Genomic DNA, 16,826 nt, shown 5'->3' on the forward strand with positions numbered 1-16,826 from the left:
CAAATGCTCGTCCCACTTAAGCTGCTGTTTGTCCACGAACGATGCTATCATGTTCACTAATGTCCGGTTAAATCGCTCAATCATTCCATTAGACGCGGGGTGATAAGGGGTAGTTCTAGTTTTCGTTATTTCGAGCAGATCACAGACACGTCGAAATAAATTTGATTCAAAGTTCTTCCCCTGATCAGAGTGAATTTCAAGGGGCGCTCCGAAGCGGGCAATGAATTCGTGAACGAATACGTCAGCGACCGTTTTGGCAGACTGGTCAGGGATAGCGAAAGCCTCGATCCATTTCGAGAATAGATCACCGATGACCAGCACGTAGCGGTTACCTCTGTCACTAAGCGGAAACGGTCCCATTATGTCCATGGCAACCCGGTCCATTGGGGCGCCAACAGTGTATTCTCCGAGCGGTGCTTTTGGTCTCGAAGATGGCTTCTTACGAGCTCCACACGTCACACAGTTGGCTATGAACAAGCGCACCGAGCTCTTCATATCATACCAGTAGAAGCTCCTTTGCAATCTGCTTAGCGTCTTTTTGATACCGAGATGCCCTGAAAGCTTTGTGGCATGATTCAAATGTAGCACGTATTCACGAAGCTTGAGGGGGACTACCAATTGAAGCGTGGTCGTTAGCTTATTGTTAGTGTCATGTCGTTTGTACAATAGTCCGTCAACCATCTGCAGTTGCGGCCACGATAACCACAGGTTACGCGTAGCGGGACTTTTGTTGTGCACTAGTTCGCGATTAGGTCTCTGGTCTGAGTCTGACATCCACCTAATGATGGGCCCGACGTCGGGGTCGTTGCGTTGCAGTTTGATGATTTCCTCTCGGCTGAAGTTACCAAATAAGACATCCTGCTGCCCGGAAGAATTTCCAGCGGAGGCACCTTTGTCTGAGGCACAGGACAGGTTGTCGTCTTCACCAACGTCGGCCGCGCGATCACGATGTCGTAATTTATTCCGCAATATCGACTTCACACGAAAAACTCGTACGGGAAACGTCCACTTTTCCCAGCGCAATGTTCTCACAACACAATACACACAGTAGATTCCGATAACTACACTCGCGAAAACTCCAATTACATCAAACATTGTGATCAATAAATCCAACTGCAACTGTCCGCAAACGAAGACCATAACGAGTAGGGCAACCATCACCACAAATGTCACAAGACCAGATACAAGTCCATAATTGTTAGTGTCCGAATTATTCACACGTTCGCCGGACTCAGTGGAGCAGCGTGGTTGTTGCTCCTTCGAGTCACGTGGTGGTCGTACAGTTTTCACAGTTAAGGAAACGACGTCGTCTTCGTCAAGAAACGTCGACCACTCGCGATGTCGCTTCCGACATGTCGAGCATCCACCACAAGGTAATTCGTCTAAGATAGTGTTCTTGTCATAGCAGGTACACGAGTCTGGTTCACACGGCAATCTTGACATAGCGTCTGCGTTGCTATGCCGAGCTCCTTTTCGATGCTCGATTCGGAAGTCGAATTGAGACAGGATTTCAATCCAGCGAGCCATTTGATCAGTCGGTTCACGGAAAGCCATGATCCATCTCAGCGAAGAATGGTCAGTCCGTATCAGAAATTGTCGTCCCAGTAGAAAGTGACGGAACTGGCGTACAAATGCGACGACGGCAAGCAACTCTCGTCTCGTGGTACAGTACCGACGTTGAGCACGGGTCAGGGATCGGCTTGCGAAGGCGATGGGACGCTCCACCTCCCGCTGTGCGATATCATCCCATTGGACCTGAGACAATACTGCACCAATGCCAGTCGAAGAAGCGTCAGTGTCAAGAATAAACAGTCCGTGGTCGTCGGGATACGCCATGACTTGGTCGCTAACGAGAACGCGTTTCAGCTCCTCAAAGGCATGCTGACATTGTTCGTTCCATGCAAAGTTCGTTGTCTTCTCTAACAGCTTGTTGAGAGGCGCCGCGATAGTCGAAAACCCTCGGATAAAACGACGGTAGTACGAACATAAACCGAGAAATGAACGTACTTCGCTCACTGACGTCGGAGTGGGCCAGCTTCGCACTCTTTCAACTTTCTCGGGATCGGGCTTGATACCAGAAGCGCTCACCACATGTCCTAGATATGCGACCTCTGATTTGAACAGGTGACATTTACTCGGCTTGAGTTTGAGACCTGCCTGTCCAAGTCGACTAAGCACCTCGTCTAGGCGTTCGATGTGTTGCTCGAATGATGAACTCATCACAATAATGTCGTCCAGGTAGAGAATCAATGTTCGCCACTGCAACCCCTTCACGATCAGCTCCATTGCACGCTCGAATGTACTCGGGGCATTGCATAACCCGAAAGGCATTGTTACGTACTCATAATGCCCGCTGCGTGTGCTAAATGCAGTCTTTGCCCGGTCCTCCTCCTTAATGTCTATCTGCCAATATCCTGATTGGAGATCTAATGTCGAGAACAGCTTAGCACCACCCAAACAATCGAGGCAGTCCTCTATCCGAGGCAGAGGATATGCGTCCTTTTTAGTCACATTATTCAGTTTCCGATAGTCCACGCATGGTCTTGTCGAACCGTCACGCTTCTTGACATAGACAAGCGGGCTCGACCACGGGCTCGTAGATTCTCTGATAATGCCTCCTTTTAGCTGGTTCTCGATAATTTTCTCCTCTTCGTCGATGAAGGCACGGGGAGGGCGACGAGGGCGTTGCTTTATGGGCGTTGCATCTCCCGTATCAATCGTATGCTTAACAATTGATGTCCTGCCGAGGTCAGTAGGCGAGCTGGCGAAGGTAGATTTATGCCTCTCCAACAAAGAAAACAATTGCTCTTTTTCATCAGAGTCTAAAGTAGCACAAGAACGCTCATACAAGAGATTCAAATCCGGCGACCATGTGTAATTATCTCTGTCATTTGATGAGTGTGAAGTGCACGTTACTCTATCTACTTTTACAGTTTGAGGAACACATGTGTCACTCCTTTCTACAGGTTCACATAATTCGTCAACAATGTTCAAAGTCGCTATTCGCGTGCCTGCATGCAAAGTGATTTCCTCCTGAGACACATTTACTACACGCACGGGTAAGACTGCGTCCTTTTGCGTTGTATCCACGAGACAAGAGGCAACATGAAGATCAGTCGTCTCGTGAGAAGGAGGCTCGATGATAGCGAATGGCATAAAATCACAGATAAGTTCCCCATCAACTTTTCCTGGAACAATGAACTCGGAGCGAGGAGGAACAACAACGTCAGTCTTAACATAAACAGCACTCTGTACAAAAGCGTTTGTGAACTCAACTGGATGGAGACGATTGTTTATGCAAAGTCCACGTCTCGCTTCAAAAATACAGTTGAAATTATGCAAGAAGTCGAAACCAAGTAGGCCACTATCGCTCACATCTGCTACATAAGCATGCCAGTTGAAAGTGTCGTCTCCAATAACTATAGTTACAGGTATAACTCCATGCACAGTTAGAAGTCCATTATCCGCTGCTTCGAGTTGAATGTTTTGAGACGGAACACTTAGTTCGGGACGGAGTTCGGCAGGCATTTGTTCGTATAGATCCTTAGAAATAATCGTCACCGCCGCTCCCGAATCGACCAGTAGTTTACATGCAGCACCGCTTACTTTGGCATTAACATAGGCAGTTATTCCAGCATATTCGTTGACTCGAATAATCCTCGGTGTAGCTTCACGATCAAGGGCAGGGCTCTGGTCGACTAACCCGCCCGCTGCTAGTTTCCCGACGCACTCGCGTGAGATGGCGGATGAGAAGGGGCCTGGTGCTGCGCCTGCGACGACGATGACGGCTGTTGATACGTTTGCGGCATCCAGTTCGGCACGGCATTACGCTGACTCGATTGCCACGCAGGGACGAATTCATGCGGAGGCCCGTAGGTTGCCATGTTGCTGCGCTCATAGTGCTGACGACGAGGGCAATTCCTGGCAATATGCCCGACTTCGCGACATTCGTAGCATCGTGGTGGCGTTGGCTGTCGACCCTGTGGTTGACCACGTCCTTGACCAGGCCGCGAGTCCATTGTGTCAGCTCGAAGATGCTTAATTTCCTCTGAGAGAGCCGCGATTTTGGAATCAATGTTCGCCATCAGCCGACGCTCGAAGGTGACCAGCTGTTCCGTCGACAGCGATGTCGAGTCGGACGTGGTCGAGACAGATCGAACACCACTGCGATGACTATTGCGAGCTGCTTCTTCGCGTAGGTGATGATAACGTTCAGCAATATCGCGGGCCTCCTGAAGCGTTTGGGGCTCCTTCATCCCGATGGCCATGGACATGTTGGCGTCCCCCAGACCCCGGAGAAAATGCCTGGTCGCTATCGTATCAAGCGTCGCGGCGTCCGCTGTAGGATAACCAAAGGTGGCGAGGCGACGAATGTCAGCTGCATACTCCGCAATAGACTCCCTCGCTCCAAGGCGACGCGATTCCAGCTGCGACACGAAAGCAGACGGCGATTTCCTTCCCCCGAATCTATTTTCGAGAGCATCGATCAGGTTGTCGAAGTCGTTAATCACATTGTCACCGAGCTGTTGAAACGCGAAATCAGCTGCATCCCCTCGAAGACATGCAAGGAGGCGAAACCGTTGCTCCTGCTCACTCCAGTTGCAAGCCTCAGCTAGACTCCGAAATGAAGAAATGAAGCTCTCCCACGGCCGTCCTTGTCCGTTGAAGTTTTCCTGAAGCGGCAGATTAACGGTGACCGAGGGCTTCGCTGGCACGGCGGATTCCTCACGCTCAAGATCGGCATGCACGTCATCACGAGAGCTCTGCTCCTGGCTTTCCCGGGCGTCGTGAACTCGCCGAGTTGCGTGTTTCAACTCCTGCTCGAGACGGCGTATTTCTTGCTCGAGCTCTGCTTTCTTTCGTCTTGGAGCCATAGTTATTGCGCAGTCAGGCACGTGTTGAAGTACACTATCCCACCGCTGCCACCAGTGTCACGGCGTTGTCTCTTTGGAACATAGTCGTATGTGGTATAGTTATTAGGAGATTATGAGTGTGATGTACTGGGTCGGAGAAGTGTGAGAAGACATGTATAGTTCCTTTGAGATTCCGTGATAGATGAGGTTGGTAGCGGGCCTCACGGACTGTAGAGTGGATGTTGAAGCATGACAGACTGCACTAAGACTCGAGATTCCGGTTCACAATGACTTTATTAAGGCGACAATACACTCGCCTGCTCCACATGACATTCAATACATGTACACGGTATAACATTGTCGTTCTTGTGATCTGCCGAAGTCTGACACTAACAGAGTAATCTTATCCCAATCTCAATGTAATCTCAGTGTGTGTGCTCCAACAAAGAGAAACCCTGCCCTATTTATAGTGGACATGACAGTGACCGTCAGTGTGGCTAGCTGTCAATCACGTTTACAAAGCAGACGGTCAAATTAGACACACCAGAACCAGCGTAAACAAGAAACAAAGAACAAGAAGGGAGAAGAGGAGAGAGAGAGACTAGACGGGGAACAAAGAACAACATAGGAGAGGGGAAGAGAGGAGGACCGGATTACAAACAAAGGACAACATAGGAGAGGGGAAGAGAGGAGGACCGGATTACAAACAAAGAATAACATAGGAGAGGGGAAGAGAGAGAGGCTGGATGAGAACAAAGAACAACATAAGGGAGGGAGAGAGGGAGACGAGGCGAGAGACAAAGAACAACATAAGAGACAATAGACGAGCTAATTAAGACGAAGAGAAGAGAAGAGACAGAGAAGACGCTGAGCTGGCAGTGTACCTTGCTTACACAACAGAAACACACAGAGCATAATTACCTAGCTTACAGTCATAACAACAACAACACAACAGAGTACTGAACGCTATACTTAATCATATATGTATAGTTATAAAACCGTTACAATATAATCACCTCAGACTGACTGTCTTGAACCTCGTGCATGTTATCTTCATGTTGGGTATGCTGACCCTCTTGATGCTCGAGGGAGTCACGGTCACCTTGATCTTGCTCCGTCTCATATATTTCATCCTTCGAGTGATATATGGAGACAAGAAGCCAACGTAAGAGCATTATCTGAATATCTAACTGGACTCAGTAAAACAAAAAGAAACAGAGAATACAAAAAGGGGGTTAAATTTTTAGCAAAGTTTTCATTAGCCTTTCAAAAGCTTTGAAGGTGCCTGTGATGACATGTTAATAGTTTTAACTGAAAGCCCATGCTGTCTTCAGGGAACTATGTTATAAATTCACAAATCTATGAATTAAGAATAAAAAATATCGCTTTTATTCAAAACACGGGAAGAGGCTGCTATCGTTCTGCCTGGCTAAATTTCGGAGCTTAGTCAATTGCCGTTATGCCATCAGGAGAAATAAGCAAAATGCTAGTACACAAGCACAATTGATATGATTGTTTTAATAAGTTTGTGATTTAGAGGACTTATTGATAAGGAGAGCCTTAAAGACATTATGTCTCTTTTGCATTGAATTTGTGTATACAATTGGTGTAAAACAATAAGGTATATAATGAAGAAGACACTGTTACAAAAACCTTTGTGTAGTTTTTAGACCTGTAGGGTCTTCATTTGTGAAGTACAAACTACCGTTATAATTTGAATTTATTTTTTTCGAACCTCGAAAAAATATATTAGTCTCTGACACAGTCCTTTTTAATTACTTTTTACAAAATATTGAATAATGTCTTCTATAATGTACATTATGTTCATAATGTGTTTTGTAATTTAAATTACACACAGATAACTGTTATTTCAAGAAACAAAACTTCCAAGTGTCTGAGCAAGACTATCTCTCATGCACTGTTTACGTGCATTATTTGAATTTTACATGATTTAACTATTTCACATTTTGAATATACAACCTGCCCACCATGCTCTAGGGTTTACAGATGTTTGGATGGTTTTCTGCTGATCTGCAAAAAGGACGATATGTCTTTAATTGTGTGATTGCTTGTTGTCACACTGATTTATATTTGAAAGAGAAGAAAAAAATCCGTATTACCTTCTGCTGTTCAGCATCATCAAGGTTAAGTGAGACCTCCGGGTCTGGCTGCTCACGGTCGCTTCGCTCTCGCTCGAAGTCTGCATGGTTAAGTGAGACCTCCGGATCTTGCTGCTCACGGTCTCTTCGCTCTCGCTCGAAGTCTGCATGGTTAAGTGAGACCTCTGGATCTTGCTGCTCACGGTCGCTTCGCTCTCGCTCGAAGTCTGTAACATCCTACATATATATAATTATATATATATAATATATATATATATATCAGAATCAAACAGAAATGTAATTCTCATAAAGAACTAAACGCAATTTTAATTATCTATAATTAGTACGAGTCACACACAATGCATCAAAACATATCTGGTTTCAATTCCGACACTATTTCCGTTTACATGTGAACGAAGTGTTGAAGATTTCTTGTTTAGTTCTTATGCTATCTGCATTAGTTTGTTCGCAAGAAGAAATCAATAGTAGAAATATTAGTTCATTTCCATTGACTTAAGTTTTTGTTTGATTTTGATTACAACATAGAAACATTAGAAATAATCATATGTTGTGGTACAGTCTCTGAAGAATTAGAATAAATATTGACTGGCAATGTTTATCACATTCAAGTTCATGTATGCATGTGTATATTGAATAACGAGCTCCAAGCTTACTGTAAGTCACCATGACAATATTTTTTATGAGAAGTTCATGAAAATAACAATAGTATGTCAAGGTCTGTCTACTATGTCAAGTATGTGAAACCTCACGCGGAATTATTGGTGAACTGTTAGTATTTAGTTTCTTTTTGATATTTTTAAATTAAAGCTTAGACTTAACGTGCTAACTCTTACCTCCCAAGCTTTGCCATCGTGACAACTGCAAGGATCCTTTGCGACAAAATGTTCATAGCAGATCAGCTTCCAACATGTCATACATTCCTGGTAAACTTCACGAGTACATCCTCTATTACAACAGAACATAGGTAGGCCCTGTTGCAGTTCATACAACGACTCAGGAAATGCTTGACTTATATCCAAGAAAGTACCTAAAATGGAAAACAAGTTAACACTCGTTGCCGAATTCCAATCACTTTAACTTTTCATTTATATTTCCATTCAATTGATCAAATGCCTCTTTTTAGTAAAACAACTAATTACTTTGAATGATTCCAAACACATTATCAAATGTCAGTTGCCTTATTGCTCACTTGTGTTTTAAGGGGGCGTGGCTCATTTCCATTTTGGAGATGGCTTACTTCAAGTCTTCGACAACAGATTCATTTTCATGTTTTCACACTAATGAAATTATAACCTCTTCGCCCGATATGTTAGAGAGGACTTGTATGTTGTTTTATCTTACACTTTCAAATCAATATTCCCTTATGACCATGAATTAGGTAATTACGTAGAATGTGACAGCCAACATTGTTTTAACTAACTGTTACCAACTCATGGCTTAAGTAATACATAAAATTATATTTCACACAAATAATACCCCACCGTCGTTACCAAGAAAAATGGGGTAGCACTGGAAAATGACATATGCCACTTATTCATATTAATTCACTTCCAAAATTTTAATAAGATTTTGTTGTTGATATTATAACCATGTGATATTTATTTAACTGTAAGAACGTATACATGAATTCTGTATCGTGTCTGCTTTGCTATCCTGCTCCTTAATTCAGTTTCCGGACTGCATACAATAATAATTTTATTTCACTAGGGTTTGCAGACTTGACATCGAATGGATGGTCATAAATGGAATTTAACAAAATTGTAGATGAATTACCCGAATTTGTGTCGATTTTGTTTTCTTTTAAGACACATACTGTCATACAGTCCCATTTGTAAATGCAATAATATATAATTTCTATTCAAGCAACCTGACCAGTTAAATTCAAGCCATTTACATTTCTCTAATTCCCATAAACTCTGGCACATGCCCATAAAACGGCTGTGCGTTCTGCCAATAATAATTTCTTATCATATATATCCACTATTGATCTTTCATTCAGGCTATTCGCAAAGTATATGTTGGTTGACAATTCTTAATCTTAATTGAGTACCTTTTGGGGTCAATTCTGGTAGAGATGACTCATCTCCACCATCCTCGTCATTAGTATCTGTTCCCACCGCTTCCTCAATAGAGTCTCCAGAAAATTGCATGGGCTCAGTGGCCTGGTAAATGTGGTCCATTCCTTTAAAAAAATGTTACAGAAAACTCTAGCATTTAGTTCATGTTTCCTTTTCAACAAATTATGATAAAAGCAATTGGATAGGTTTCACAGTGCTAGCAATTTGTTATCATACGCACTGCTGCTAATTAAGGGGCTTTCGCAATCGGTCATGTGATCGCTTGCGATTGCTTGCGATCCTGTACAAAGTATACTATCAAGAAATAATGGCAATAGCGATCGCACAACCAATTGTGAAAGCCCCTTTCCCCAGACAAAAGGGGTAGCCATCGAAAAATTACATGTGCCACTTATTTCCTTTCATTGTCTTTCAAAATGTGAACAATATTTTGTTGGTGATATCATAACCATGTGATATTTATTCCAACTGTAAGAACGTATACATGAATTCTTTATCGTGTCTGCTTGGCTATCTTGCTCCTTAATTCAGTTTCCAGACTCCATACAATAATCACATTTATATCACTAGGGTTTGCAGATTTGACATCGAATGGATCATCATAAATGGAATCTAACAAAATTGTAGATGAATTACCCGAACTTGTGTCAATTATATTTTCTTGTCAAGACATATACTGTCATACAGGCCTATTTGTAAATGAAATAGATATATAATTTCTATTCAAGCAGCATGACAAGTTGAATTCAAGCCATTTACATTTATCTAATTCCCGGAACTCTGGCATATGCTTGTGAAACGGTTGTGCTTCTGTCAATAATAATTTCTGAACATCGTATATCCACTCTTAATCTCTCATTCAGGCTATTCGCAAGTTATATGTTGGTTAACATTTCTTAATCTTAATTGAGTACCTTTTGGGGTCAATTCTGGTAGAGGTGACTTATCTCCACCACCCTTGTCATTGGCTGTTCCCACTGATTTCTCAATTGAGTCTTCAGAAAGTTGCATGGGCTCAGTGGCCTGGTTAATGTCATCCATTCCTTTAAAAAAAATGTTACAGAAAACTCTAGCATTTAGTTCATGTTTCCTCTTAAGTATATTATAATACAAGCAATTGGATAGGTTTGACCAAGTGCTAGTCATTTGTTATCTATTATAATTATGTCACAGGAAGACTTTAGAATACGCAGTAGAATACTATAATGAACCTGTCCCTAAAAGTATTTTAAATAATGCAGATAAATTCTCACGCTCATTTAAATTTATGTGTGTGCTAATTTATATCTATATAAACACACTTTGTTCAGTCAATTCTGCCAAGGACAGCTCGTCAGCATTACGGTAGTTGGTTATGTTCATTTTTATCATATTTCATTGACCAGAATGACTCAAATCCAGACCTGCACTTTGTTGTGATCAACATCCATGGAAGATTTAAGCTAGGCAATTACAAATTGGTATAGTGCAATGTGTTTTAATTTTTATTTCAAATTTTCCTTTCCATACCTGGCTTAATCAATTCTGCTAGGGGCAAGTCGTCGTCGTCGTCACCACTGTCGTCTTTGTCACTACCATGTTGTCTGGGCTGGGTTATGTGGTTCTTTCCTGAAAGAGTATGCAACAAATCACTCGAAAACAATGGCAATTTTTAGAATGTTTTCTTCCAGCAAATCATAATACAAGCAGTTCGATAGGTTTGACCAAGCTCTAGTCTTTTATCATAATTATGCTCAGGAAGACTTTAGAATACGCAGTAGAATACTATAATGAACCTGTCCCTAAAAGTATTTTAAATAATGCAGATAAATTCTCACGTTCATTTAAATTTATGTGTGTGCTAATTTATATTTATATAAACACACTTTGTTCAGTCAATTCTGCCAAGGGCAGCTCGTCAGCATTACGGTAGTTGGTTATGTTCATTTTTATCATATTTCATTGACCAGAATGACTCAAATCCAGACCTGCACTTTGTTGTGATCAACATCCATGGAAGATTTAAGCTAGGCAATTACAAATTGGTATAGTGCAATGTGTTTTAATTTTTATTTCAAATTTTCCTTTCCATACCTGGCTTAATCAATTCTGCTAGGGGCAAGTCGTCGTCGTCGTCACCACTGTCGTCTTTGTCACTACCATGTTGTCTGGGCTGGGTTATGTGGTTCTTTCCTGAAAGAGTATGCAACAAATCACTCGAAAACAATGACAATTTTTAGAATGTTTTCTTCCAGCAAATCATAACACAAGCAGTTCGATAGGTTTGACCAAGCTCTAGTCCTTTATCATAATTATGCTCTGGAAGAACTTCAGAATATGCAGTCAAAATAGTATAATGAACTTGTCCCTGATAATGTAGAGTTGTAAAAATGGAATTGAATATCCGTCAATGATTTTTTTTTTTTTTTTTTAAAGAGGGAAATTACAAGCACGTTACTCTCTACCACTTTACCGTAGCTGGGTTTTTTTTCTGTATATACCTGGCTTGATCAATACTGCTAGGGGCAAGTCATCGTTGTCGTCACTGCTGTCGTCTTTGTCACCACGATGAAGCACTGATTCATTCTTGGCATCGGTAGTAGAAAGTTCCTTAAGTGGGCCTTCGAAAAGTTGTCTGGGCTGGGCTGTGTGGTTCATTTCTGAAAGAGTATATCAGAAGAGAAGTGTGTAAATAAATATTGGCAGAGTAGCACAACGTTAACCAAGGTACACAGACCATACGTGTTCTAATTGTTCAGGAAATTATTGCACTCGGTCCTTACACATGTTATTGTTCGAACTATACAATTCTGGTTTTAACAATCAACTTTTTTGGATTCTTATTAAATTTCTTGTTCTACCATTTCAAATCTTATTTTTACTTAACACTGGCCGATGACTTTTGTTTTGAACATATTAATTGTAATACACACTTTACTCTCCTTATCAAGCTGTGACAACATCTCAGTCTCAGCTAGTTGTATTTCAAATTATGACAATCACATCAACACACCGAAGGTGACTGAGATTAGTTCCATTAATATTGAATCCTTTGTTTTCGTTATCCTATCATTTTAAAGAAATACATCGGTTGATATGGGATGCCCCAATACAATCTCGCACAAATCATTACAAACCTTGTTGGGTTGAATTAGCACGAGGAGACTCCTCTTCTTTTTCGATGTAGGAGCTGGTACTTGGGGCTTCATCATCACTGCAGTCATCATCATAAATTTCCTCAGTGTCTATAATTGTCGCCTTCCAGATGTCCTTCCTCCTTTTACCACATTTCATTTCTATTGTATTCCCTGGTAGAGGAAGTCCGATACATTTCACCTCACTCAGTTTGACGACATTGCGGGATTTATCTCTTTTCCATTCCACATACATCAAAGGGTCAGTTTCAGGTCCAGGGTGAACACCACTGTCACCACTGACGTCTTTGTCACTACCATGTTGTCTGGGCTGGGTTATGTGGTTCTTTCCTGAAAGAGTATGCAACAAATCACTAAAAACACACAGGCAATTTTTAGAATGTTTTGTTTCAGCAAATTATAATACAAGCAGTTCGACAGGTTTGACCAAGCTCTAGTCCTTTATTTTAATCATGCTCAGGAAGACTTTAGAATATGCAGTAATAATGGTATAATGAACTTGTCCCTGATAATGTAGATTAAATGAACTTTCAATTTCACGCTCACTTATTTCTACATAAGTGCTAATTTATGTATATTACACACCCTGTTTAGTAAATTCTACCAAAGGGCAACTCATCAGCATTACGGAAGTTGGCTATGTTTATTTATACATTAAATTTTAATTGACGAGATCGACTCCAATCCTGCAATTCGTTGTAATCAACATACCTTGAAGAATTAAGATAGGTAATTTAAAAATGGAATTGCATATCTGTCAATGATTTTTTTTTTTTTTTTTTTTTTTAAGAGGGAATTTACAAACACGTTACTCTCTACCACTTTACCGTAGCTGGGGTTTTTTCTGTATATACCTGGCTTAATCAATACTGCTAGGGGCAAGTCATCGTCGTCGTCACTGCTGTCGTCTTTGTCACCACGATGAAGCACTGATTCATTCTTGGCATCGGTAGTACAAGGTTCCCTAAGTGGGCCTTCGAAAAGTTGGCTGGGCTGGGCTGTGTGGTTCATTTCTGAAAGAATATGCAATAAATCACTAAAAACACTGGCAATATTTAGAATGTTTTCTCTCAGCAAGTTATAATACAAGCAGTTTGATAGGTTTCACCAAGCTCTAGTCCTTTATTATAATTATGCTCAGGCAGACTTGAGAATGTGCAAGTAAAAATAGCGGGATTTATTACTTTTCCATTCAACATACATCAACAAGTCAGTTTCAGGTCCAGGGTGAACTGGATGAGTGAAACATACAAGTATTTGAGTACTTTTAGAGTACGGTAATTGGGTTAATAGTTTCTGCCAAACTTCATTTCAGTTATTTGCTCTAAAATTAATAGATATTAATCTGCATTCATGCCAAGGAATAAACACATAGATATTCCGTTTAACTTTAAATTACATTTAGCCACTTAGCTGCATACTAAAGTACATCACAAATGTTATAAATATTACAAAATTATTACAAATTAAAAGACGGAGCGAATAGCATTCTTATACATCATGACATGGAAATGTCATATAACATTCCCCTCCCCTAACATTTGAAATTGAATATATCTGGCAACAAACGATGGATCAATTTTAAATGGCATTTTCACCCTTACCATCAGACTTGTTCTCCAGAGGCCCTTCCATGCTGACGTCTATATGATTGTACTGTGAGGCTTCCAGTAACAGTTAAATGGTGTCCTAAAATGATTTAAGAGGATACAGATACAGAAGATTTACATATATTTGATATTTTATATGGAATTCACGAGCCCACTGTAAATCTGAAAATGGTATAGATCTAAGGGTTGTCCAAAAGGTCAAGTAAAGAGGGTAGTTTTCAGGGCAGCTGGACATGTCATGTACGCAACGTGAATACTGAAAACGGTATGAAATTCAGTCATAATGGCTGTCCAAAAAATTGTATATTTTTGTGCTGTTACGTACTTATGCACTTGTCAATGTAATGACGCACCCCACTACCCCCGGACATGGGTGCGTCATGGTCATTTTTTGACTGACCACACGGGGTTTTTGACGCACCCCCACAGTCACTTTTTGACGGACCACACGGGGTTTTTGACGAACACCACAGTCACTTTTTCGACGGACAACACGGGGTTTTTGACGAACACCTAGGTCACTTTTTTGACGGACATCCTCGGTACATGTGACGCACCCCCGTAAATACTGAAAGGATTTTTGCATACGCTTTATTCAAGCAATTTCATTTTCTTTCGGTTCGTAAACACAATTTGTCAAAGTTTCGGCAAGTTTCCCTTACCCTGGCCCTGTAAGCACCGTACCGTCATTCACCGTACATCACTCTGCTGCTACGATATTCCGAATGTATACTAGTAATCAACGTGTGCATGAAATCCATGATCACCTGGCCATACATGACTTGTCTGCAGATGCGCTGTATGTGCGCGGCCATTTCTAGTCCGGTTGAATGCAACACATGGACGATGTACGTTCGATGAGGAATAACGAGCACGCTGCTCACTTGCGAATTGCACAGCGTTAGCGAGCGAGTCGCGCACCACGAACACTCGACTTGCCTGCTATACTGCAGGTACGCGCAGTACGCACCACACAACGGTATACCAGAAATCGTATTCGGAATTCCGTATACGATCTTTGATTTGCCTGCCTTACTATTTAGTACTGTGAGGTTGAAATCGTTATATCGCTAAACAGTCCGTCTGGCTTGAGATTGAGTATGCGTGATTTCATGAGTTTGTTGGAAAGAAAATGTGAGGAGAAAGGAGAGTCATTTGCTTGCCAGATTCGGGCAAGCATTTTTCCCTCTTAGGCCTACTCCAAAACGCTTCCCGACTTTGATTTTCACTTGCCGCGGGATCGCGCTCACTGTAAATTCACTCGCGGTACGTACGTGTATCCGGTACTGGTAGCGTGCAAAAATGCGTGCAGTTTTCCATAGCCAAGTGCATACCATGACGCACCCCTCGGTTCAGAATAATGCGTGTTATTTTCCATAGCCAAGTGACGTACCATGACGCACCCCTCGGTCAAAAATTTGACGACAATGATGGGATTTTGACGCACCTCTCGGTCAAAAATTTGACGGACATAGCTGGTAAAATGACGCACACCTGGGTCACAAATTTGACGGACCAAACGAGGAAATGACGCACCCATGTCCGGGGGTAGTGGGGTGAGTCATTACATTGACAAGTGCATTACGGTCCACTCCAGTGTCATTTTTTGTTTTGTTAAATGCAAATGGACAAATGGATGGGTTTACGCAATGCAAATGACGTTTTTTTAGAAAAATAGAATGGTGTTCCACGTCTAGATAGAGATCTAGACAAACTCAAACTACAGTAGATCTAAAGACTTAGCATATTATTGAGGTAGTGGCTATTCTTGCGACGAGTCATCGCTCGCACAGCCACTGACTTAGCCACAGTCGGTATTTTGTGTATCGCGAGATAGCTAGCGATAGACGAGTCTACTTGTCTAGTCTCTAGTAGAGGCATAGATCAATCTACTCGTGAAATAGGCCCCATCACTACAAATACATATGATATGGGACCTTACATGCTGATCGATCATAACTCTCTAGACATACATCAAATTACTGATCGCGCTCAGAACCAACAGATGTGAATTGTACAGACTACAGCTAGGGCCTACAGGATTTATACGGCAGTGGGGCTGGTGAGCACAGTATCATAGATCTACTCGTGTTTACGACCCCACCAAACGGCGTTTGCGCGCTTACCACATTGGTGGGGCTGATATCCACCGTGCATCTTTTATATAACCCTAAACCTAACCTATCAATATGTCGCGATTTCCTTAACCCTCGGCCTTGAATCAGTCTCCTACATGTATATCAGGATTTCCCCAACCCTACCTAGGCCGTGAGTCTGCCTCCTTATCGCGATCTTCCTAACCCTAGGCCGTGAATCTGTCTCTTATATCGCGATGATCGATTCAAGTAATGGGGCCGGAAACACGATTTTGCCCCTCTAACGTTAGAATCTAGAAATATTACCTAACGCTAGATCTAGATTTTACACAAAATAATGAATGGGGCTATGCGAGTGACGTGACAATGTAGGACTTAAGTTCGAAGCCGATATCGACCCTACCCGTGATCCGATCTCGCTCAAAATTTGGAAGACTGACTTGATGTTTGAGAACATTTCCTGCGAGTGTAACTTATTTAGATCTAGATCTAACCACTAGTGTTAGGTCTATCTAGAGTCGAGCCTCTAAATGTTAGGTCTAGAAATTTCGTGAAATTCTACTCGGGAGAACATATATTATGAGCATGGATACGAAACTAAATTAGCGCCCAAACTAACATCTAGATCTAGGGTCTATACATATCTATACATATCTATATTCTATAATATTAAAATTATAGACCAGATCTAACTTTAGTCTCAGACTAGATTATAGTCTAGGTCTATCTAACTACTTACTAACTTAGATCTAGATCGAGGTCCAGCAAATCTAAATTGTAAGTAATCCTATGAGAATCATGCTGCTAATTCTACAAAAAAAAACCCCAACAGCAATTAAAATAGTGTTAACATAAAGTCGTCTAACTTAATTAGATCGGCATTATCGTGAAATAAGTCCCCAGTCCATTCACTGCCGTTTATTTCGTCAGTGCTG

The 16,826-nt window shown here is 41.6% G+C and overlaps 1 long non-coding RNA gene across 1 annotated transcript; it reads right to left on the reverse strand.

Moving 5' to 3' along the window:
- Positions 1-6,942: 6,942 nt before the first annotated feature.
- Positions 6,943-10,003, reverse strand: LOC139735074 (uncharacterized). The gene is made up of 4 exons (XR_011711194.1): positions 9,966-10,003; positions 9,024-9,155; positions 7,807-8,000; positions 6,943-7,189 (listed from the first exon to the last, which is right to left on the reverse strand). It is a non-coding gene; the product is annotated as an uncharacterized lncRNA (long non-coding RNA).
- Between the last annotated feature and the right edge of the window lie 6,823 nt (positions 10,004-16,826).

This window comes from Diadema antillarum, unplaced genomic scaffold (assembly GCF_040938485.1).
Source record: "Diadema antillarum isolate AM-2024a unplaced genomic scaffold, OU_Dant_1.0 seq00000563_RagTag, whole genome shotgun sequence".
Lineage (NCBI taxonomy): Eukaryota > Metazoa > Echinodermata > Echinoidea > Diadematoida > Diadematidae > Diadema > Diadema antillarum.